The 21,806-nt window shown below is 47.7% G+C and overlaps 13 non-coding genes and 1 pseudogene across 13 annotated transcripts; all 14 read right to left on the bottom strand.

The window, feature by feature from the left end:
• Window positions 1-124: 124 nt before the first annotated feature.
• LOC141191928 (U2 spliceosomal RNA) lies at window positions 125-315 on the bottom strand. Its single transcript, XR_012265624.1, has one exon. It is a non-coding gene; the product is annotated as a U2 spliceosomal RNA (small nuclear RNA).
• A 1,115-nt stretch (window positions 316-1,430) lies between these two features.
• Window positions 1,431-1,621, bottom strand: LOC141192034 (U2 spliceosomal RNA). The gene has a single exon (XR_012265730.1). It is a non-coding gene; the product is annotated as a U2 spliceosomal RNA (small nuclear RNA).
• Window positions 1,622-2,736: 1,115 nt separating this feature from the next.
• On the bottom strand, window positions 2,737-2,927 carry LOC141192053 (U2 spliceosomal RNA). Its single transcript, XR_012265747.1, has one exon. It is a non-coding gene; the product is annotated as a U2 spliceosomal RNA (small nuclear RNA).
• A 1,115-nt stretch (window positions 2,928-4,042) lies between these two features.
• On the bottom strand, window positions 4,043-4,233 carry LOC141192216 (U2 spliceosomal RNA). The gene has a single exon (XR_012265853.1). It is a non-coding gene; the product is annotated as a U2 spliceosomal RNA (small nuclear RNA).
• A 1,115-nt stretch (window positions 4,234-5,348) lies between these two features.
• LOC141191929 (U2 spliceosomal RNA) lies at window positions 5,349-5,539 on the bottom strand. The gene has a single exon (XR_012265625.1). It is a non-coding gene; the product is annotated as a U2 spliceosomal RNA (small nuclear RNA).
• Window positions 5,540-6,654: 1,115 nt separating this feature from the next.
• Window positions 6,655-6,845, bottom strand: LOC141191930 (U2 spliceosomal RNA). The gene has a single exon (XR_012265626.1). It is a non-coding gene; the product is annotated as a U2 spliceosomal RNA (small nuclear RNA).
• A 1,115-nt stretch (window positions 6,846-7,960) lies between these two features.
• On the bottom strand, window positions 7,961-8,151 carry LOC141191931 (U2 spliceosomal RNA). The gene has a single exon (XR_012265627.1). It is a non-coding gene; the product is annotated as a U2 spliceosomal RNA (small nuclear RNA).
• Window positions 8,152-9,266: 1,115 nt separating this feature from the next.
• On the bottom strand, window positions 9,267-9,457 carry LOC141191932 (U2 spliceosomal RNA). Its single transcript, XR_012265628.1, has one exon. It is a non-coding gene; the product is annotated as a U2 spliceosomal RNA (small nuclear RNA).
• Window positions 9,458-10,569: 1,112 nt separating this feature from the next.
• Window positions 10,570-10,760, bottom strand: LOC141192019 (U2 spliceosomal RNA). Its single transcript, XR_012265715.1, has one exon. It is a non-coding gene; the product is annotated as a U2 spliceosomal RNA (small nuclear RNA).
• A 1,115-nt stretch (window positions 10,761-11,875) lies between these two features.
• LOC141192122 (U2 spliceosomal RNA) lies at window positions 11,876-12,068 on the bottom strand. The gene has a single exon (XR_012265814.1). It is a non-coding gene; the product is annotated as a U2 spliceosomal RNA (small nuclear RNA).
• Window positions 12,069-17,632: 5,564 nt separating this feature from the next.
• Window positions 17,633-17,710, bottom strand: LOC141192194 (U2 spliceosomal RNA; annotated as a pseudogene).
• A 1,112-nt stretch (window positions 17,711-18,822) lies between these two features.
• Window positions 18,823-19,013, bottom strand: LOC141192020 (U2 spliceosomal RNA). Its single transcript, XR_012265716.1, has one exon. It is a non-coding gene; the product is annotated as a U2 spliceosomal RNA (small nuclear RNA).
• A 1,115-nt stretch (window positions 19,014-20,128) lies between these two features.
• Window positions 20,129-20,319, bottom strand: LOC141191933 (U2 spliceosomal RNA). Its single transcript, XR_012265629.1, has one exon. It is a non-coding gene; the product is annotated as a U2 spliceosomal RNA (small nuclear RNA).
• Window positions 20,320-21,434: 1,115 nt separating this feature from the next.
• LOC141191934 (U2 spliceosomal RNA) lies at window positions 21,435-21,625 on the bottom strand. The gene has a single exon (XR_012265630.1). It is a non-coding gene; the product is annotated as a U2 spliceosomal RNA (small nuclear RNA).
• Window positions 21,626-21,806: the final 181 nt, after the last annotated feature.

Genomic DNA, 21,806 nt, shown 5'->3' on the forward strand with positions numbered 1-21,806 from the left:
ATGAAAAATCCAATGAGGAGAAGAAAAGCAAAGCCAAAGAGTCCATCCCAAAATCCGACAAACAAGCAAAATGAACAAAAAACATTGAATTCAATTCTTTCTGATTTTAGAAACTGCATTAAAGAAGGGGTGCACCGGTCCTGGAGATACTGCAATACCAGGTCAATGCGTGGAGTGGACAGAGCAAGCTCTTTTTCCATCTCCCTGTTCTAAAAATCCATTTAATATATGGTCCCCAGATAGGGGACGTATCAGATATTAAACTGATAAGAACAGATACTACACTTGATCTTAGCCAAAAGGCCGAGAAGCGATAACCAGAATTGGTTTCAAACTACGGAGCCACCCAAGGATCCTGAAAAGTCCATTTGTGGAGATGAGCTCCTGGACTCCCGTTAAGAAGACATGTTGTCAACCTCTAGATCCCTTACATGCCTGCACTTTTCGGCTTGCTGCTGCTGCAATCCACGCGTTTTAGATCTGCATAACTCCACCTCTTTAAACACAGCACCTTCACCCCCTGCTGTTCCCACCCGCCTCAACACCGTTGGAAGGGAGGAGAACCAATTAAGGCGGGGGGTGGGGTGGAACGAGCAGCTGTCTACCCTTAGCAGGAGGGCTCCTGATTACATACCTCTCCTGCTGCTGCTGCTGCTGGCTGTCCAGCAGCAGACTGAAGGTGGCTGCTGCTGTGCACAGGTATATAAAGGCTCAGAGCCTATTATGACACGCGCAGCCAGCGTTCCATTGCCACATTCCATCTACTGCAGGCAGGATACCTGGCTGGCTGAATGTCGCTGAGAAGCTCACAGAGACCGCCATAAGCAACAGTTTAACAGAATACCACAGACTAATCAACCAAACTTTTTGGGTTGGGTTCTCTTTTATAGTCTGCAGGCATTAAATGAAAGAAGTCAGTGTTCCAGCAGAAGGAGACAACGTTTCAGAAAAGGCATTGTAGCAAACCAAAAAAGAAATTTTAAGCGCAGCAGAGTAACCAGCGCACATACCTGTTAGCTCAGGTGAGTTTAAAAGGCTGCTGTTGATAACAAGGGCATTTGCTAAATAGATGGTGTGTGTGCAACAATATACTGAAAGGTCAATTATATTGTGCAGCTTATCTCACCACCTGTAGTTATTTAGGTGAAAGCTCCAAAATGCTTGCCTAATATGTCTGTTTATCCAAAAGGAAGTAAAAAGGGAGAGCTAGAAAGATAGCATTGCATCACATTACATGGCAATGCAATGCACAGTTGCTGAAGTTGAACCAAAATGAGCTTGTAATCTGGCTTCTGCAACTTTGAACATGAAAAATCCAATGAGGAGAAGAAAAGCAAAGCCAAAGAGTCCATCCCAAAATCCGACAAACAAGCAAAATGAACAAAAAACATTGAATTCAATTCTTTCTGATTTTAGAAACTGCATTAAAGAAGGGGTGCACCGGTCCTGGAGAAACTGCAATACCAGGTCAATGCGTGGAGTGGACAGAGCAAGCTCTTTTTCCATCTCCCTGTTCTAAAAATCCATTTAATATATGGTCCCCAGATAGGGGACGTATCAGATATTAAACTGATAAGAACAGATACTACACTTGATCTTAGCCAAAAGGCCGAGAAGCGATAACCAGAATTGGTTTCAAACTACGGAGCCACCCAAGGATCCTGAAAAATCCATTTGTGGAGATGAGCTCCTGGACTCCCGTTAAGAAGACATGTTGTCAACCTCTAGATCCCTTACATGCCTGCACTTTTCGGCTTGCTGCTGCTGCAATCCACGCGTTTTAGATCTGCATAACTCCACCTCTTTAAACACAGCACCTTCACCCCCTGCTGTTCCCACCCGCCTCAACACCGTTGGAAGGGAGGAGAACCAATTAAGGCGGGGGGTGGGGTGGAACGAGCAGCTATCTACCCTTAGCAGGAGGGCTCCTGATTACATACCTCTCCTGCTGCTGCTGCTGCTGGCTGTCCAGCAGCAGACTGAAGGTGGCTGCTGCTGTGCACAGGTATATAAAGGCTCAGAGCCTATTATGACACGCGCAGCCAGCGTTCCATTGCCACATTCCATCTACTGCAGGCAGGATACCTGGCTGGCTGAATGTCGCTGAGAAGCTCACAGAGACCGCCATAAGCAACAGTTTAACAGAATGCCACAGACTAATCAACCAAACTTTTTGGGTTGGGTTCTCTTTTATAGTCTGCAGGCATTAAATGAAAGAAGTCAGTGTTCCAGCAGAAGGAGACAACGTTTCAGAAAAGGCATTGTAGCAAACCAAAAAAGAAATTTTAAGCGCAGCAGAGTAACCAGCGCACATACCTGTTAGCTCAGGTGAGTTTAAAAGGCTGCTGTTGATAACAAGGGCATTTGCTAAATAGATGGTGTGTGTGCAACAATATACTGAAAGGTCAATTATATTGTGCAGCTTATCTCACCACCTGTAGTTATTTAGGTGAAAGCTCCAAAATGCTTGCCTAATATGTCTGTTTATCCAAAAGGAAGTAAAAAGGGAGAGCTAGAAAGATAGCATTGCATCACATTACATGGCAATGCAATGCACAGTTGCTGAAGTTGAACCAAAATGAGCTTGTAATCTGGCTTCTGCAACTTTGAACATGAAAAATCCAATGAGGAGAAGAAAAGCAAAGCCAAAGAGTCCATCCCAAAATCCGACAAACAAGCAAAATGAACAAAACACATTGAATTCAATTCTTTCTGATTTTAGAAACTGCATTAAAGAAGGGGTGCACCGGTCCTGGAGATACTGCAATACCAGATCAATGCGTGGAGTGGACAGAGCAAGCTCTTTTTCCATCTCCCTGTTCTAAAAATCCATTTAATATATGGTCCCCAGATAGGGGACGTATCAGATATTAAACTGATAAGAACAGATACTACACTTGATCTTAGCCAAAAGGCCGAGAAGCGATAACCAGAATTGGTTTCAAACTACGGAGCCACCCAAGGATCCTGAAAAGTCCATTTGTGGAGATGAGCTCCTGGACTCCCGTTAAGAAGACATGTTGTCAACCTCTAGATCCCTTACATGCCTGCACTTTTCGGCTTGCTGCTTCTGCAATCCACGCGTTTTAGATCTGCATAACTCCACCTCTTTAAACAGAGCACCTTCACCCCCTGCTGTTCCCACCCGCCTCAACACCGTTGGAAGGGAGGAGAACCAATTAAGGCGGGGGGTGGGGTGGAACGAGCAGCTGTCTACCCTTAGCAGGAGGGCTCCTGATTACATACCTCTCCTGCTGCTGCTGCTGCTGGCTGTCCAGCAGCAGACTGAAGGTGGCTGCTGCTGTGCACAGGTATATAAAGGCTCAGAGCCTATTATGACACGCGCAGCCAGCGTTCCATTGCCACATTCCATCTACTGCAGGCAGGATACCTGGCTGGCTTAATGTCGCTGAGAAGCTCACAGAGACCGCCATAAGCAACAGTTTAACAGAATGCCACAGACTAATCAACCAAACTTTTTGGGTTGGGTTCTCTTTTATAGTCTGCAGGCATTAAATGAAAGAAGTCAGTGTTCCAGCAGAAGGAGACAACGTTTCAGAAAAGGCATTGTAGCAAACCAAAAAAGAAATTTTAAGCGCAGCAGAGTAACCAGCGCACATACCTGTTAGCCCAGGTGAGTTTAAAAGGCTGCTGTTGATAACAAGGGCATTTGCTAAATAGATGGTGTGTGTGCAACAATATACTGAAAGGTCAATTATATTGTGCAGCTTATCTCACCACCTGTAGTTATTTAGGTGAAAGCTCCAAAATGCTTGCCTAATATGTCTGTTTATCCAAAAGGAAGTAAAAAGGGAGAGCTAGAAAGATAGCATTGCATCACATTACATGGCAATGCAATGCACAGTTGCTGAAGTTGAACCAAAATGAGCTTGTAATCTGGCTTCTGCAACTTTGAACATGAAAAATCCAATGAGGAGAAGAAAAGCAAAGCCAAAGAGTCCATCCCAAAATCCGACAAACAAGCAAAATGAACAAAAAACATTGAATTCAATTCTTTCTGATTTTAGAAACTGCATTAAAGAAGGGGTGCACCGATCCTGGAGATATTGCAATACCAGGTCAATGCGTGGAGTGGACAGAGCAAGCTCTTTTTCCATCTCCCTGTTCTAAAAATCCATTTAATATATGGTCCCCAGATAGGGGACGTATCAGATATTAAACTGATAAGAACAGATACTACACTTGATCTTAGCCAAAAGGCCGAGAAGCGATAACCAGAATTGGTTTCAAACTACGGAGCCACCCAAGGATCCTGAAAAGTCCATTTGTGGAGATGAGCTCCTGGACTCCCGTTAAGAAGACATGTTGTCAACCTCTAGATCCCTTACATGCCTGCACTTTTCGGCTTGCTGCTGCTGCAATCCACGCGTTTTAGATCTGCATAACTCCACCTCTTTAAACACAGCACCTTCACCCCCTGCTGTTCCCACCCGCCTCAACACCGTTGGAAGGGAGGAGAACCAATTAAGGCGGGGGGTGGGGTGGAACGAGCAGCTGTCTACCCTTAGCAGGAGGGCTCCTGATTACATACCTCTCCTGCTGCTGCTGCTGCTGGCTGTCCAGCAGCAGACTGAAGGTGGCTGCTGCTGTGCACAGGTATATAAAGGCTCAGAGCCTATTATGACACGCGCAGCCAGCGTTCCATTGCCACATTCCATCTACTGCAGGCAGGATACCTGGCTGGCTGAATGTCGCTGAGAAGCTCACAGAGACCGCCATAAGCAACAGTTTAACAGAATGCCACAGACTAATCAACCAAACTTTTTGGGTTGGGTTCTCTTTTATAGTCTGCAGGCATTAAATGAAAGAAGTCAGTGTTCCAGCAGAAGGAGACAACGTTTCAGAAAAGGCATTGTAGCAAACCAAAAAAGAAATTTTAAGCGCAGCAGAGTAACCAGCGCACATACCTGTTAGCTCAGGTGAGTTTAAAAGGCTGCTGTTGATAACAAGGGCATTTGCTAAATAGATGGTGTGTGTGCAACAATATACTGAAAGGTCAATTATATTGTGCAGCTTATCTCACCACCTGTAGTTATTTAGGTGAAAGCTCCAAAATGCTTGCCTAATATGTCTGTTTATCCAAAAGGAAGTAAAAAGGGAGAGCTAGAAAGATAGCATTGCATCACATTACATGGCAATGCAATGCACAGTTGCTGAAGTTGAACCAAAATGAGCTTGTAATCTGGCTTCTGCAACTTTGAACATGAAAAATCCAATGAGGAGAAGAAAAGCAAAGCCAAAGAGTCCATCCCAAAATCCGACAAACAAGCAAAATGAACAAAAAACATTGAATTCAATTCTTTCTGATTTTAGAAACTGCATTAAAGAAGGGGTGCACCGGTCCTGGAGATACTGCAATACCAGGTCAATGCGTGGAGTGGACAGAGCAAGCTCTTTTTCCATCTCCCTGTTCTAAAAATCCATTTAATATATGGTCCCCAGATAGGGGACGTATCAGATATTAAACTGATAAGAACAGATACTACACTTGATCTTAGCCAAAAGGCCGAGAAGCGATAACCAGAATTGGTTTCAAACTACGGAGCCACCCAAGGATCCTGAAAAGTCCATTTGTGGAGATGAGCTCCTGGACTCCCGTTAAGAAGACATGTTGTCAACCTCTAGATCCCTTAAATGCCTGCACTTTTCGGCTTGCTGCTGCTGCAATCCACGCGTTTTAGATCTGCATAACTCCACCTCTTTAAACACAGCACCTTCACCCCCTGCTGTTCCCACCCGCCTCAACACCGTTGGAAGGGAGGAGAACCAATTAAGGCGGGGGGTGGGGTGGAACGAGCAGCTCTCTACCCTTAGCAGGAGGGCTCCTGATTACATACCTCTCCTGCTGCTGCTGCTGCTGGCTGTCCAGCAGCAGACTGAAGGTGGCTGCTGCTGTGCACAGGTATATAAAGGCTCAGAGCCTATTATGACACGCGCAGCCAGCGTTCCATTGCCACATTCCATCTACTGCAGGCAGGATACCTGGCTGGCTGAATGTCGCTGAGAAGCTCACAGAGACCGCCATAAGCAACAGTTTAACAGAATGCCACAGACTAATCAACCAAACTTTTTGGGTTGGGTTCTCTTTTATAGTCTGCAGGCATTAAATGAAAGAAGTCAGTGTTCCAGCAGAAGGAGACAACGTTTCAGAAAAGGCATTGTAGCAAACCAAAAAAGAAATTTTAAGCGCAGCAGAGTAACCAGCGCACATACCTGTTAGCTCAGGTGAGTTTAAAAGGCTGCTGTTGATAACAAGGGCATTTGCTAAATAGATGGTGTGTGTGCAACAATATACTGAAAGGTCAATTATATTGTGCAGCTTATCTCACCACCTGTAGTTATTTAGGTGAAAGCTCCAAAATGCTTGCCTAATATGTCTGTTTATCCAAAAGGAAGTAAAAAGGGAGAGCTAGAAAGATAGCATTGCATCACATTACATGGCAATGCAATGCACAGTTGCTGAAGTTGAACCAAAATGAGCTTGTAATCTGGCTTCTGCAACTTTGAACATGAAAAATCCAATGAGGAGAAGAAAAGCAAAGCCAAAGAGTCCATCCCAAAATCCGACAAACAAGCAAAATGAACAAAAAACATTGAATTCAATTCTTTCTGATTTTAGAAACTGCATTAAAGAAGGGGTGCACCGGTCCTGGAGATACTGCAATACCAGGTCAATGCGTGGAGTGGACAGAGCAAGCTCTTTTTCCATCTCCCTGTTCTAAAAATCCATTTAATATATGGTCCCCAGATAGGGGACGTATCAGATATTAAACTGATAAGAACAGATACTACACTTGATCTTAGCCAAAAGGCCGAGAAGCGATAACCAGAATTGGTTTCAAACTACGGAGCCACCCAAGGATCCTGAAAAGTCCATTTGTGGAGATGAGCTCCTGGACTCCCGTTAAGAAGACATGTTGTCAACCTCTAGATCCCTTACATGCCTGCACTTTTCGGCTTACTGCTGCTGCAATCCACGCGTTTTAGATCTGCATAACTCCACCTCTTTAAACACAGCACCTTCACCCCCTGCTGTTCCCACCCGCCTCAACACCGTTGGAAGGGAGGAGAACCAATTAAGGCGGGGGGTGGGGTGGAACGAGCAGCTGTCTACCCTTAGCAGGAGGGCTCCTGATTACATACCTCTCCTGCTGCTGCTGCTGCTGGCTGTCCAGCAGCAGACTGAAGGTGGCTGCTGCTGTGCACAGGTATATAAAGGCTCAGAGCCTATTATGACACGCGCAGCCAGCGTTCCATTGCCACATTCCATCTACTGCAGGCAGGATACCTGGCTGGCTGAATGTCGCTGAGAAGCTCACAGAGACCGCCATAAGCAACAGTTTAACAGAATGCCACAGACTAATCAACCAAACTTTTTGGGTTGGGTTCTCTTTTATAGTCTGCAGGCATTAAATGAAAGAAGTCAGTGTTCCAGCAGAAGGAGACAACATTTCAGAAAAGGCATTGTAGCAAACCAAAAAAGAAATTTTAAGCGCAGCAGAGTAACCAGCGCACATACCTGTTAGCTCAGGTGAGTTTAAAAGGCTGCTGTTGATAACAAGGGCATTTGCTAAATAGATGGTGTGTGTGCAACAATATACTGAAAGGTCAATTATATTGTGCAGCTTATCTCACCACCTGTAGTTATTTAGGTGAAAGCTCCAAAATGCTTGCCTAATATGTCTGTTTATCCAAAAGGAAGTAAAAAGGGAGAGCTAGAAAGATAGCATTGCATCACATTACATGGCAATGCAATGCACAGTTGCTGAAGTTGAACCAAAATGAGCTTGTAATCTGGCTTCTGCAACTTTGAACATGAAAAATCCAATGAGGAGAAGAAAAGCAAAGCCAAAGAGTCCATCCCAAAATCCGACAAACAAGCAAAATGAACAAAAAACATTGAATTCAATTCTTTCTGATTTTAGAAACTGCATTAAAGAAGGGGTGCACCGGTCCTGGAGATACTGCAATACCAGGTCAATGCGTGGAGTGGACAGAGCAAGCTCTTTTTCCATCTCCCTGTTCTAAAAATCCATTTAATATATGGTCCCCAGATAGGGGACGTATCAGATATTAAACTGATAAGAACAGATACTACACTTGATCTTAGCCAAAAGGCCGAGAAGCGATAACCAGAATTGGTTTCAAACTACGGAGCCACCCAAGGATCCTGAAAAGTCCATTTGTGGAGATGAGCTCCTGGACTCCCGTTAAGAAGACATGTTGTCAACCTCTAGATCCCTTACATGCCTGCACTTTTCGGCTTGCTGCTGCTGCAATCCACGCGTTTTAGATCTGCATAACTCCACCTCTTTAAACACAGCACCTTCACCCCCTGCTGTTCCCACCCGCCTCAACACCGTTGGAAGGGAGGAGAACCAATTAAGGCGGGGGGTGGGGTGGAACGAGCAGCTCTCTACCCTTAGCAGGAGGGCTCCTTATTACATACCTCTCCTGCTGCTGCTGCTGCTGGCTGTCCAGCAGCAGACTGAAGGTGGCTGCTGCTGTGCACAGGTATATAAAGGCTCAGAGCCTATTATGACACGCGCAGCCAGCGTTCCATTGCCACATTCCATCTACTGCAGGCAGGATACCTGGCTGGCTGAATGTCGCTGAGAAGCTCACAGAGACCGCCATAAGCAACAGTTTAACAGAATGCCACAGACTAATCAACCAAACTTTTTGGGTTGGGTTCTCTTTTATAGTCTGCAGGCATTAAATTAAAGAAGTCAGTGTTCCAGCAGAAGGAGACAACGTTTCAGAAAAGGCATTGTAGCAAACCAAAAAAGAAATTTTAAGCGCAGCAGAGTAACCAGCGCACATACCTGTTAGCTCAGGTGAGTTTAAAAGGCTGCTGTTGATAACAAGGGCATTTGCTAAATAGATGGTGTGTGTGCAACAATATACTGAAAGGTCAATTATATTGTGCAGCTTATCTCACCACCTGTAGTTATTTAGGTGAAAGCTCCAAAATGCTTGCCTAATATGTCTGTTTATCCAAAAGGAAGTAAAAAGGGAGAGCTAGAAAGATAGCATTGCATCACATTACATGGCAATGCAATGCACAGTTGCTGAAGTTGAACCAAAATGAGCTTGTAATCTGGCTTCTGCAACTTTGAACATGAAAAATCCAATGAGGAGAAGAAAAGCAAAGCCAAAGAGTCCATCCCAAAATCCGACAAACAAGCAAAATGAACAAAAAACAATGAATTCAATTCTTTCTGATTTTAGAAACTGCATTAAAGAAGGGGTGCACCGGTCCTGGAGATACTGCAATACCAGGTCAATGCGTGGAGTGGACAGAGCAAGCTCTTTTTCCATCTCCCTGTTCTAAAAATCCATTTAATATATGGTCCCCAGATAGGGGACGTATCAGATATTAAACTGATAAGAACAGATACTACACTTGATCTTAGCCAAAAGGCCGAGAAGCGATAACCAGAATTGGTTTCAAACTACGGAGCCACCCAAGGATCCTGAAAAGTCCATTTGTGGAGATGAGCTCCTGGACTCCCGTTAAGAAGACATGTTGTCAACCTCTAGATCCCTTACATGCCTGCACTTTTCGGCTTGCTGCTGCTGCAATCCACGCGTTTTAGATCTGCATAACTCCACCTCTTTAAACACAGCACCTTCACCCCCTGCTGTTCCCACCCGCCTCAACACCGTTGGAAGGGAGGAGAACCAATTAAGGCGGGGGGTGGGGTGGAACGAGCAGCTGTCTACCCTTAGCAGGAGGGCTCCTGATTACATACCTCTCCTGCTGCTGCTGCTGGCTGTCCAGCAGCAGACTGAAGGTGGCTGCTGCTGTGCACAGGTATATAAAGGCTCAGAGCCTATTATGACACGCGCAGCCAGCGTTCCATTGCCACATTCCATCTACTGCAGGCAGGATACCTGGCTGGCTGAATGTCGATGAGAAGCTCACAGAGACCGCCATAAGCAACAGTTTAACAGAATGCCACAGACTAATCAACCAAACTTTTTGGGTTGGGTTCTCTTTTATAGTCTGCAGGCATTAAATGAAAGAAGTCAGTGTTCCAGCAGAAGGAGACAACGTTTCAGAAAAGGCATTGTAGCAAACCAAAAAAGAAATTTTAAGCGCAGCAGAGTAACCAGCGCACATACCTGTTAGCTCAGGTGAGTTTAAAAGGCTGCTGTTGATAACAAGGGCATTTGCTAAATAGATGGTGTGTGTGCAACAATATACTGAAAGGTCAATTATATTGTGCAGCTTATCTCACCACCTGTAGTTATTTAGGTGAAAGCTCCAAAATGCTTGCCTAATATGTCTGTTTATCCAAAAGGAAGTAAAAAGGGAGAGCTAGAAAGATAGCATTGCATCACATTACATGGCAATGCAATGCACAGTTGCTGAAGTTGAACCAAAATGAGCTTGTAATCTGGCTTCTGCAACTTTGAACATGAAAAATCCAATGAGGAGAAGAAAAGCAAAGCCAAAGAGTCCATCCCAAAATCCGACAAACAAGCAAAATGAACAAAAAACATTGAATTCAATTCTTTCTGATTTTAGAAACTGCATTAAAGAAGGGGTGCACCGGTCCTGGAGATATTGCAATACCAGGTCAATGCGTGGAGTGGACAGAGCAAGCTCTTTTTCCATCTCCCTGTTCTAAAAATCCATTTAATATATGGTCCCCAGATAGGGGACGTATCAGATATTAAACTGATAAGAACAGATACTACACTTGATCTTAGCCAAAAGGCCGAGAAGCGATAACCAGAATTGGTTTCAAACTACGGAGCCACCCAAGGATCCTGAAAAGTCCATTTGTGGAGATGAGCTCCTGGACTCCCGTTAAGAAGACATGTTGTCAACCTCTAGATCCCTTACATGCCTGCACTTTTCGGCTTGCTGCTGCTGCAATCCACGCGTTTTAGATCTGCATAACTCCACCTCTTTAAACACAGCACCTTCACCCCCTGCTGTTCCCACCCGCCTCAACACCGTTGGAAGGGAGGAGAACCAATTAAGGCGGGGGGTGGGGTGGAACGAGCAGCTGTCTACCCTTAGCAGGAGGGCTCCTGATTACATACCTCTCCTGCTGCTGCTGCTGCTGGCTGTCCAGCAGCAGACTGAAGGTGGCTGCTGCTGTGCACAGGTATATAAAGGCTCAGAGCCTATTATGACACGCGCAGCCAGCGTTCCATTGCCACATTCCATCTACTGCAGGCAGGATACCTGGCTGGCTGAATGTCGCTGAGAAGCTCACAGAGACCGCCATAAGCAACAGTTTAACAGAATGCCACAGACTAATCAACCAAACTTTTTGGGTTGGGTTCTCTTTTATAGTCTGCAGGCATTAAATGAAAGAAGTCAGTGTTCCAGCAGAAGGAGACAACGTTTCAGAAAAGGCATTGTAGCAAACCAAAAAAGAAATTTTAAGCGCAGCAGAGTAACCAGCGCACATACCTGTTAGCTCAGGTGAGTTTAAAAGGCTGCTGTTGATAACAAGGGCATTTGCTAAATAGATGGTGTGTGTGCAACAATATACTGAAAGGTCAATTATATTGTGCAGCTTATCTCACCACCTGTAGTTATTTAGGTGAAAGCTCCAAAATGCTTGCCTAATATGTCTGTTTATCCAAAAGGAAGTAAAAAGGGAGAGCTAGAAAGATAGCATTGCATCACATTACATGGCAATGCAATGCACAGTTGCTGAAGTTGAACCAAAATGAGCTTGTAATCTGGCTTCTGCAACTTTGAACATGAAAAATCCAATGAGGAGAAGAAAAGCAAAGCCAAAGAGTCCATCCCAAAATCCGACAAACAAGCAAAATGAACAAAAAACATTGAATTCAATTCTTTCTGATTTTAGAAACTGCATTAAAGAAGGGGTGCACCGGTCCTGGAGATACTGCAATACCAGGTCAATGCGTGGAGTGGACAGAGCAAGCTCTTTTTCCATCTCCCTGTTCTAAAAATCCATTTAATATATGGTCCCCAGATAGGGGACGTATCAGATATTAAACTGATAAGAACAGATTTTTTGATTGAATATATCTTTTATTAGCACAAAAAATAAGTTAACAGACAGTGTACAGTGCCGCAGCCCAGTACACACAGAATTCTACATCATATTTACATAGCATGAGGATACGACGCACTAACTAGACACATCGCACCCCTATGCTACACAAAACACTCAATCTGAAAGAAAAAGCATGTCAATCAATACAGTACGACGAACCGTGATAAGGGATAGGGATTGGGAAAAAGGGGATGGGGAGGGGAAAATCACAGGCCCGAAGCTTTATTGAAAGACAAGACACATAAGGGGAGAGGGGGAGGAGGGGTTTAGTCCTCATCCTCGTCCTCCGGACCGTCCATGATGGAATAGTCTCTGAGCAGGCTGTGGATCAGCCTGCGGCAGTCCTGGATGGACATCCTCTCCCTCCTCAAGATGAGCCGGTTCCTGGCGACCCAAACGGCATCCTTGAAGCAGTTCATAAGGCGCCAAGCCTCCTGGATGGCTCCGACGGTATGAACCCCAGGGAATAGTCCATAAAGCACAGAATGGTGCGATAGGCTCGCCCTGGGGACAGAGTTCCTCAGGTCGTCCTCAAGTGCAGTCAATAGGCGCTGTGCAAATCCGCAGTCCCAAAAAGTGTGCAAAGATGTTTCCTCCACGAAGGGGCACCTTGGGCAGTACCGGGTCTTGCACAGGTTCCGGGCATGCATGAATGACCGGACGGGCAGTCCGCCCTGAATCGCCATCCACGACAAGTCCTTGTGCCCGTTGGTCAGCCTGTCAGACGACACATTTGTCCACACAGTCTCCAGCGTGTCCTGGTGAAGTCCTGTGATGTTCTCCACGTCATCCTTGGCTCTGATTAGCTTGTGGATAGTTTTGGGCTTCCACAAGTCGGGCTTGAGTCCCTCCAGTTGATGCTCCCCCACAAATCGAACGACGTCTCCGTAGAACCATGGCGTCGTCCAGTTGTAGGGGAAGGAGCTGTCCCACTTGTCCCAGCCGAGTCGCCTCCAAAGAGGAAGCAGGAAGAAGTGAGACATGGACCTGCCCGCGGAGCCATTCTTGACTTGCAAAGTCCGGCGGACACAATCACACACAAAAGAGGATCGCAGGAGGGTGGGGATATCTGGAACGCCCTTCCCACCCTTGCGAGGCTCCTTGTACATGACGGCCCGCCTGACTCTGTCCATCTTGGATCCCCAGACAAAGTGAAACACTGTCTTGGTAATGGCCCTGCACACAGTGACGTGTGGGGGCCAGGCCTGCGCCGTGTACTGCAAGACGGGCAGGACCTCATTACGCAGGACGAGTGCCTTACCCTCACAAGTGAGGTGTCTGAGGCTCCAGAGTCCGATCCGTTGCTTCACCTTGGCCAAGCGTTCTTGCCAGGACTTGAGGGCCGCTCCTTCCTTCCTGAACCAGACTCCCAGCACCTTGAGGAAATCCGGTTGAATGTTGAAGGGGAAGGGGGCAGAGGAGGCCGGCTGCCAATCCCCGAAGAGCATGGCTTCCGACTTCCTGCAGTTGACTTTGGCCCCTGAAGCCCGACCGAACCTCTCACACGTCTGGACGAGGGCGTCGACTGAACCACGATCAGCGCAGAAGACGGTGACGTCGTCCATGTAGAGCGAGCACTTGACCTCGTGTCGTCCCGGACCCGGTGCGGTGATCCCTCTGATCTCTCCATTCTGCCGGATAGCCTCTGCGAAGAGTTCTATAACACAAACAAAAAGAAGAGGTGATAGAGGGCAGCCTTGTCTGACCCCAGAGAGGACAGGGAAGGGGTCAGTCTTCCAGCCGTTCACCAACACCAAGCTGTGGATATCAAAATACATCAGACGGACATACGAACAAAACATGTTACCCAAACCTAACCGGTGCAGAGCTCGGCCCATGAACTCGTGGGAAACCCGGTCGAAGGCCTTCTCCTGATCCAAGGAGACCAGGGCCGCGTGTGCGCGGCGGACCTTGATGTACTCGACCGTGTCCCGCACGAGAGCGAGGCTGTCTGCGATGCGACGTCCAGGGATGCCGCAGGTCTGGTCCGGGTGGATGATCCGTCCGATGACCGTCTTAAGTCGTGTCGCCATCGTCTTGGCCAGGATCTTGTAGTCCACGTTGAGCAGAGTGATGGGACGCCAATTCCTCAGGTCGCACCTCTCTCCCTTCCGCTTGTACAGGATCGTGACCATTCCTTCCCTCAAAGATGGAGGCATTCTACCCTCCACCACCATCTCCTCGTACAGGTCCAACAGGTCCGGACAGATGAGGTCTCCCAGCGCTACATAGAGCTCCGCTGGAAGACCATCACTGCCCGGGGTCCTGCCGGTCCTAAAGGATTTAGCGGCAGAGAGCAATTCGCCCACCATCAGAGGTTTGTCCAAGGCTGCCGTGCCTGCAGGATCAAGATGGTTAGTGATACCTGACAGGAACTTATCAGCAGCGTCGGGGTCGGTAGTCTTGTGGGAGTAGAGTTCGCTGTAGAAGTCGCTGACGACCCTCATCACGTCCTCCTTCCCACGTCGCATGTTTCCGCTCTCGTCTCGCAGCTCGTTCAGGGGCGTGTGACCGGCATGAAGTTTCCTGAAAAAGAATGAGTTACATTTCTCACCCTTCTCCAGATTCTCCACTTTGGAACGGAAGACGATTCGCTTGGACTCCTCCTCAAAGTGCCTTTTCAGGCTCTTCTTGGTCTCCTCCAGCTCCTCCCTCACGTCCCAGCTGCAGTGAAGAAGGTCCTGCAGCGACCGCAGCTCGCGCTGCAGCCCTCTGAAGTCCCTCCTCTTCTCACACGCCTGTTGTCGACCCTTGGCCTGAAAGAAACAGCGAAACTCAAGTTTAACATATTCCCACCAATCAGAGACTGTTTGGAAGCTACCCTTGTAGGACTGCCACATTGCGTAGGCTGCTCTCAGCTCCTCCACGACTTCATCCTGAGCCAGCAGAGCACAATTCAGCTTCCAGGAGCCGGGGCCGGACGGAAAACCGTCGCCGAGGACACCTTGTAAGTGAATGGCTCTGTGGTCGGAGAAGAAGCAGGAGACCATCGAGTGCCTACTCTGCCTGACTGCCCGAGAGGTGAACACAAAGTCAATCCTGGAGCGGAGTGAGCCATCGGGTCGGCTCCACGAATAGTTCGTGGAGCCTCTCCCCATGGAGCCCACCACGTCCTGAAGAGAGGCCTCGGTTACCATCTCGATGAGCAGCTTGGACGTGATGTCCAACTTGGCAGATGTGCCAGAACTACGACCATCCTCCTCGATGGGGCAGTTGAAATCCCCGGCCATCACTAAGGTCCTGGTGGTGGCAAGCTGAAGCCGCAGGGTCTGGAAAAGCTCCAAACGCTCATTCTTCAGTGGGGACGCATACACGTTGATGAACCTGACAGGTTCTCCCGCCCAGTTGCCATCTACAACAAGAGCCCTGCCGCAGATGAGCTCCTGGACGGACTCAAGCGTGAATGCGCCCCCCCTGATCAGAATTGCGACCCCCGCAGACTTGCAGTCACCCCCACCGGACCAGTAGGATGGACCGTGGGACCACTCCCTGGCCAGATGTTTGAAGGACCTAGAGGAGGGAAGGGAACATTCCTGCAACATATAAACATCACACAACTGGGAAGTAAGGAAGGCATAAATAGTCTGACGTCTGAACTTGTCCTTGATGCTCCTGACATTAATGGAAAATAAGTTAATATTAGCCATCATGTAGGGAAAAAAGAAAAAGTTAGCGCAGGCAATACACCTTAGTTACCACTCCGGTCGGGTGGTCCCTCGTCGGTGTTGACTGCTGGTGACGGGATCACCAGCAGGCCCTCTTCCTCCATCTGGTCAAGCAGCGCGGCCTCGATCTCGGCGACCACCAGTTCCTCCTCTTCTGGCTCGGCCACCAGGGTCTCAACCATGTGCTCCATCTCTTCTGGCTCAGGGAGGGTATCCTCCTTTTCGCCTACGAAATCCAGAATCTTCTTTTTGGAGGATTCAGTAGCAGGGCTGTCCTCCACCTTCCTCTTTCCCCGGGTTGGAACTGGGGAGACAAGAAGGGGAAAATCCTCCTCGGAATAGATAGCGGCGGGTGGAGGAAAGGTTAATTCCACCGCTACCATGGTCTGGGGAGGGAGAGTGGCTGCCGGGGCAGGGGAAAGGACACCTGCTGAGGAGTAGGGGAAGGAGGAAGAGGAAGTGGAATCCTCAGCAGGGGTGGCCGGGGTGGGGGGGGATTGGACGGGGGTGGCAGGGGGAGGGATCGAGAGAGGGGTGACAGAACTCTTACCCTCCTTTGACTTTTTCTTCTGCTTCGGAGCTGCTGGGACCGTCGCTGGGGCTTTGGCCACCGACTCCTTGACCGCTTTGGCCTTGGTCGTCTCGGCCTTGGCCGCTGGGGCCTTGGTCGTCGCGTCCTTGACCTTCACAGGCCTGGTCATCGGGGCCTTGTCCTCCGTAGCTGGGGTCGTCGCAACCACCGATGCCCAGGATCTCTCACGCTTGGGGCAATCCTTGTACAGATGAGCCGCCAGCCCACACAGGTTGCAGGACGTCTTCTTCGGGCAGTCCTTCGAGCTGTGTCCCGTCACTCGACAAATCCTGCAGGCATCCTCCTTGCAGTCCTTCATCTCGTGGCCGTTCTTGCCGCATCTCCTGCAGTTCCGCGGCATGTCCGGGTAATAGATGAGGCCGTAGGAGTTGCCCAGGGAGAATGTCGGGGGCAGGTGCCGAAGTCCGTCTGAGTACGCCAGGTCCCTGTGAAGTCTAACGGTCACCGACCACTTACCTGTCCAGAAGCCGAGTCCATTCAGGATGTGAGAAGGTTCCTTCACAACCAAACAGAAGCGTCTCAGGAAGGTACAGATGTCTTGGCCTGGGGTGTGTGGGTTGCGCATGGAGACCGTGATCCTCCTTTCGTCCCTCTGGATAGGGCAGCTACCTGTAAAGGCAGAGAAAGAATTATCTGGTCCTTTTGCGCTTACCATTTCCCAGAACCTCCTGCAGGTGTTCACAGTGGCGAAGGTGACGAAGAAGATCCCCGTCAAGAAGGTCTGGATGCTGAGGGTGTCCGACCTGGAGAAGCCTCGATCCAGCAGCATCTTCTGGCAGAACACGTCCGAGGACATGTCCGGCACCCTCCCATCCACTTCCTTCAGCTTCAGGGCCACCGTCTGCCGCATCCATGGCTCCAGGGCTGGAGCTTCGTGGCGGGGCTTCTGGGGTCCCTTCTGCTGGCCAGTCGTGGAGGCAGAGTCCTTGGGGTCAGAATCGGCTCCTGGCTGGGCCCTCCTGGCTGTCCCCTGCTCCAGGCTCTTCTTTTCGGCCTTCCTCGCAGCGCTTGCCATGGCTTTCCTCCTGCAGTTACTTCTTGGAGCTGGATCTGGAACTTTTCCCGGAATGGGTGGAGCTATGCAGATTCTTCTCCCGTCGTGTTCTGGACAAATTCCCCGAAAGGTCTTTGTCTCGATGATTTTCTTCCTCGAAGATTCCACAGGACAGCCCGATTCTTCTCCGAGTCTTCGTCTTCTTCTGGATTCTTTAGAGCTTCTTCCTCCCACCGATATCAGCCTTCCTTCTCCGATGTCAGCTGGGCTCCGAAGCTCTTCTCCTTCCGAGTTCGATTGCTCTCGTCAAGTGTAGATCGTAGCTCTTGTGTTCTTTTAAGAACAGATACTACACTTGATCTTAGCCAAAAGGCCGAGAAGCGATAACCAGAATTGGTTTCAAACTACGGAGCCACCCAAGGATCCTGAAAAGTCCATTTGTGGAGATGAGCTCCTGGACTCCCGTTAAGAAGACATGTTGTCAACCTCTAGATCCCTTACATGCCTGCACTTTTCGGCTTGCTGCTGCTGCAATCCACGCGTTTTAGATCTGCATAACTCCACCTCTTTAAACACAGCACCTTCACCCCCTGCTGTTCCCACCCGCCTCAACACCGTTGGAAGGGAGGAGAACCAATTAAGGCGGGGGGTGGGGTGGAACGAGCAGCTGTCTACCCTTAGCAGGAGGGCTCCTGATTACATACCTCTCCTGCTGCTGCTGCTGGCTGTCCAGCAGCAGACTGAAGGTGGCTGCTGCTGTGCACAGGTATATAAAGGCTCAGAGCCTATTATGACACGCGCAGCCAGCGTTCCATTGCCACATTCCATCTACTGCAGGCAGGATACCTGGCTGGCTGAATGTCGCTGAGAAGCTCACAGAGACCGCCATAAGCAACAGTTTAACAGAATGCCACAGACTAATCAACCAAACTTTTTGGGTTGGGTTCTCTTTTATAGTCTGCAGGCATTAAATGAAAGAAGTCAGTGTTCCAGCAGAAGGAGACAACGTTTCAGAAAAGGCATTGTAGCAAACCAAAAAAGAAATTTTAAGCGCAGCAGAGTAACCAGCGCACATACCTGTTAGCTCAGGTGAGTTTAAAAGGCTGCTGTTGATAACAAGGGCATTTGCTAAATAGATGGTGTGTGTGCAACAATATACTGAAAGGTCAATTATATTGTGCAGCTTATCTCACCACCTGTAGTTATTTAGGTGAAAGCTCCAAAATGCTTGCCTAATATGTCTGTTTATCCAAAAGGAAGTAAAAAGGGAGAGCTAGAAAGATAGCATTGCATCACATTACATGGCAATGCAATGCACAGTTGCTGAAGTTGAACCAAAATGAGCTTGTAATCTGGCTTCTGCAACTTTGAACATGAAAAATCCAATGAGGAGAAGAAAAGCAAAGCCAAAGAGTCCATCCCAAAATCCGACAAACAAGCAAAATGAACAAAAAACATTGAATTCAATTCTTTCTGATTTTAGAAACTGCATTAAAGAAGGGGTGCACCGGTCCTGGAGATATTGCAATACCAGGTCAATGCGTGGAGTGGACAGAGCAAGCTCTTTTTCCATCTCCCTGTTCTAAAAATCCATTTAATATATGGTCCCCAGATAGGGGACGTATCAGATATTAAACTGATAAGAACAGATACTACACTTGATCTTAGCCAAAAGGCCGAGAAGCGATAACCAGAATTGGTTTCAAACTACGGAGCCACCCAAGGATCCTGAAAAGTCCATTTGTGGAGATGAGCTCCTGGACTCCCGTTAAGAAGACATGTTGTCAACCTCTAGATCCCTTACATGCCTGCACTTTTCGGCTTGCTGCTGCTGCAATCCACGCGTTTTAGATCTGCATAACTCCACCTCTTTAAACACAGCACCTTCACCCCCTGCTGTTCCCACCCGCCTCAACACCGTTGGAAGGGAGGAGAACCAATTAAGGCGGGGGGTGGGGTGGAACGAGCAGCTGTCTACCCTTAGCAGGAGGGCTCCTGATTACATACCTCTCCTGCTGCTGCTGCTGCTGGCTGTCCAGCAGCAGACTGAAGGTGGCTGCTGCTGTGCACAGGTATATAAAGGCTCAGAGCCTATTATGACACGCGCAGCCAGCGTTCCATTGCCACATTCCATCTACTGCAGGCAGGATACCTGGCTGGCTGAATGTCGCTGAGAAGCTCACAGAGACCGCCATAAGCAACAGTTTAACAGAATGCCACAGACTAATCAACCAAACTTTTTGGGTTGGGTTCTCTTTTATAGTCTGCAGGCATTAAATGAAAGAAGTCAGTGTTCCAGCAGAAGGAGACAACGTTTCAGAAAAGGCATTGTAGCAAACCAAAAAAGAAATTTTAAGCGCAGCAGAGTAACCAGCGCACATACCTGTTAGCTCAGGTGAGTTTAAAAGGCTGCTGTTGATAACAAGGGCATTTGCTAAATAGATGGTGTGTGTGCAACAATATACTGAAAGGTCAATTATATTGTGCAGCTTATCTCACCACCTGTAGTTATTTAGGTGAAAGCTCCAAAATGCTTGCCTAATATGTCTGTTTATCCAAAAGGAAGTAAAAAGGGAGAGCTAGAAAGATAGCATTGCATCACATTACATGGCAATGCAATGCACAGTTGCTGAAGTTGAACCAAAATGAGCTTGTAATCTGGCTTCTGCAACTTTGAACATGAAAAATCCAATGAGGAGAAGAAAAGCAAAGCCAAAGAGTCCATCCCAAAATCCGACAAACAAGCAAAATGAACAAAAAACATTGAATTCAATTCTTTCTGATTTTAGAAACTGCATTAAAGAAGGGGTGCACCGGTCCTGGAGATACTGCAATACCAGGTCAATGCGTGGAGTGGACAGAGCAAGCTCTTTTTCCATCTCCCTGTTCTAAAAATCCATTTAATATATGGTCCCCAGATAGGGGACGTATCAGATATTAAACTGATAAGAACAGATACTACACTTGATCTTAGCCAAAAGGCCGAGAAGCGATAACCAGAATTGGTTTCAAACTACGGAGCCACCCAAGGATCCTGAAAAGTCCATTTGTGGAGATGAGCTCCTGGACTCCCGTTAAGAAGACATGTTGTCAACCTCTAGATCCCTTACATGCCTGCACTTTTCGGCTTGCTGCTGCTGCAATCCACGCGTTTTAGATCTGCATAACTCCACCTCTTTAAACACAGCACCTTCACCCCCTGCTGTTCCCACCCGCCTCAACACCGTTGGAAGGGAGGAGAACCAATTAAGGCGGGGGGTGGGGTGGAACGAGCAGCTGTCTACCCTTAGCAGGAGGGCTCCTGATTACATACCTCTCCTGCTGCTGCTGCTGCTGGCTGTCCAGCAGCAGACTGAAGGTGGCTGCTGCTGTGCACAGGTATATAAAGGCTCAGAGCCTATTATGACACGCGCAGCCAGCGTTCCATTGCCACATTCCATCTACTGCAGGCAGGATACCTGGCTGGCTGAATGTCGCTGAGAAGCTCACAGAGACCGCCATAAGCAACAGTTTAACAGAATGCCACAGACTAATCAACCAAACTTTTTGGGTTGGGTTCTCTTTTATAGTCTGCAGGCATTAAATGAAAGAAGTCAGTGTTCCAGCAGAAGGAGACAACGTTTCAGAAAAGGCATTGTAGCAAACCAAAAAAGAAATTTTAAGCGCAGCAGAGTAACCAGCGCACATACCTGTTAGCTCAGGTGAGTTTAAAAGGCTGCTGTTGATAACAAGGGCATTTGCTAAATAGATGGTGTGTGTGCAACAATATACTGAAAGGTCAATTATATTGTGCAGCTTATCTCACCACCTGTAGTTATTTAGGTGAAAGCTCCAAAATGCTTGCCTAATATGTCTGTTTATCCAAAAGGAAGTAAAAAGGGAGAGCTAGAAAGATAGCATTGCATCACATTACATGGCAATGCAATGCACAGTTGCTGAAGTTGAACCAAAATGAGCTTGTAATCTGGCTTCTGCAACTTTGAACATGAAAAATCCAATGAGGAGAAGAAAAGCAAAGCCAAAGAGTCCATCCCAAAATCCGACAAACAAGCAAAATGAACAAAAAACATTGAATTCAATTCTTTCTGATTTTAGAAACTGCATTAAAGAAGGGGTGCACCGGTCCTGGAGATACTGCAATACCAGGTCAATGCGTGGAGTGGACAGAGCAAGCTCTTTTTCCATCTCCCTGTTCTAAAAATCCATTTAATATATGGTCCCCAGATAGGGGACGTATCAGATATTAAACTGATAAGAACAGATACTACACTTGATCTTAGCCAAAAGGCCGAGAAGCGATAACCAGAATTGGTTTCAAACTACGGAGCCACCCAAGGATCCTGAAAAGTCCATTTGTGGAGATGAGCTCCTGGACTCCCGTTAAGAAGACATGTTGTCAACCTCTAGATCCCTTACATGCCTGCACTTTTCGGCTTGCTGCTGCTGCAATCCACGCGTTTTAGATCTGCATAACTCCACCT

Source organism: Phyllobates terribilis, unplaced genomic scaffold (genome assembly GCF_046119375.1).
Source record: "Phyllobates terribilis strain yellow unplaced genomic scaffold, ASM4611937v1 Scaffold_52__1_contigs__length_9100884, whole genome shotgun sequence".
NCBI lineage: Eukaryota > Metazoa > Chordata > Amphibia > Anura > Dendrobatidae > Phyllobates > Phyllobates terribilis.